A 2,252-nucleotide genomic window follows, 5' to 3' on the forward strand; every position below is an offset into this window, starting at 1 on the left:
TGGTATTTTAACTTTGTTGAATTGGGTCTGGAGCCTTTAACTTCTCCCTTTTTAATCTGTTATTTGTAACAAGTCCAGGCCAGTACTTCAACCGTTGCACATGATCCAGTGCTGTTTGATCAGTCTTTTAAAATAATTTGCACGTATTAAATAAATTGTATATTTCTGAAATCACAGCCTCCCGTCCTGTTTATTCTGGATATGTGTGGTGAACCCAATTGACATTCAACTGTCACCCTAAACCAGGGGTCAGCAATTTGCGGCTCCGGAGCCGCATGCGGCTCTTCAGCCCCTCTTTCCAAATAATATCTCAGAGTGGAGGCAAGGATCCACTGATGTGAGGGAATCGGTCCGATGCTCTAAATGGATAAATACTGCCGTGACACCGATGCGGGTTCTGCACGATGTGTGCATGCGAATGGAAGGATGAGGAGTCAGCGAGGGTTCAGCAATTTCTGATCTCACACATTGTGTTATCCACAGCAGCAGTGGCAGAGTATCAGTGTATTTTCTTTATTAGTGACATCACTGCTGTCCCATAAAGTCGCTCTTCACCTCCACCTCACTAACAAACACCTCGATGTCGGTGTCAGAGAGTTTCACTTCCTCTTCACATCGCTTGATGCCGTGCCTCCTTCAGGACTCACGGTGGAAACCCATTGGTCAGCTTCATAATTTAATATTCGAACTATAACAGCCAGGTATGCCAGCTTTGCACACCACTCATCAGCGCTCATGTCCGCTGGTGGGAGTGTGCTGACCTGTGTGTGTGCGCATCGGGATGGAACTCCGCCGTGCGCGATACAGAAAGCAGAGGAGAAATCTAAACGCGTGACCATGTGGCGGGGGGCGTGACCGTGGCGAAAAAAATTAAAAGAGGGGGTACGTGCGCCGGACCGTCCTCCTGACCTCTTGTCAAGTCGTGCGATCGACCCACACTGCCTTTGCGATGGACCGGTAGATCTCTCGCGGCACACTGGTTGAAAATTACTGATTTAAGATGCGTGCCGCCCGCCGGCCCAGTTTTTTTATTAATTTAAATCAAATAAAATGTTTACTTTTTTATTTAGGATGTGCACCTCCCGCAGGATGTGAGCCGCCCGCAGGATGTGTGCCGCAGGATGTGAGCCGCAGTTTGTGCGCCGCAGGATGGGAGCGCCCATTATTTTTTATTAATTTGATTTAATTTAATTTAAAAAAAAATGATTTAGTATGTGCGCCTCCAGCAGGATGTGGGCCGCAGGATATGCGCCGCAGGATGTGCGTGGTAGGATGTGCGCCGCCGGATGTGCCTGCACAGTTTTTTTATTAATTTGATTTAATAAAAAAAAAAGTTTTATAATTAAATATGTTTTTTATTTATGTGCGCCGGCCGCAGGATGTGCAGAGCACCCCGGCGCAGAGCCGGGGTGCATGAAGACACTTCAGCGAGGGTTCAGCAATTTCTGATCTCACACATTGTGTTATCCACAGCAGCAGTGGCAGAGCCCTGCGCGCGCTCTTCGCTGAACCCTCGCTTCCTCCTCATCCTTCCATTTGCATGCACACATCGTGCAGAACCCCGCACCGGTGTCACAGCAGTATTTATCCATTTAGAGCATCGGACCGATTCCCTCACATCAGTGGATCCTTGCCTCCACTCTGGGATATTATTTGGAAAGTTTCTTAATTTTTATGTAAGTGATCTCCTGTGCGCTCTGTGCTCTGCAAGCTCTGCGCTCTCTGTGCGCTCTGCTCTCTGAGCTCTGCGCACTGTGAACGCTCTGAGCTCCCTGCGCTCTGGGTCGCTATGTGCGCCTGATGGCTCAGTCACGTTCACTCCAGTGAATTATTGATACACGCACAGTGTTAGAAGATATTATTAAAACCTGTTAATGACTTGGCTCCGTAACTCTGCGGTTAAATCTAATCTGAACGTAATTTGCTGTCAGTTGTTTCATATATTTTTTTATTAAAAGGCTCGTGGGGAACAGATATGTTGCGCGAGCAAAACTGATCTGTTGGTTTTAATGTAAATGATGAAGTGGATCAATAATCTGGCTTCAGTTCACCACCTCAAGTCTGCGTGCCCACTTTCCCGTCTCCAAAACATTTTTACGCATGGGTCACAGTTTGCGTGGAAATACGCAAATTCTCCCGTCAACTTTGTTTTGATAAATCCCAACGTTTGCGTAGGATTCTTAAAGTGGGCTATGTTTGTTTAATGCATGGTATTTTAACTTTGTTGAATTGGGTCTGGAGCCTTTAACTTC

This window comes from Pleuronectes platessa, chromosome 22 (assembly GCF_947347685.1).
Source record: "Pleuronectes platessa chromosome 22, fPlePla1.1, whole genome shotgun sequence".
Lineage (NCBI taxonomy): Eukaryota > Metazoa > Chordata > Actinopteri > Pleuronectiformes > Pleuronectidae > Pleuronectes > Pleuronectes platessa.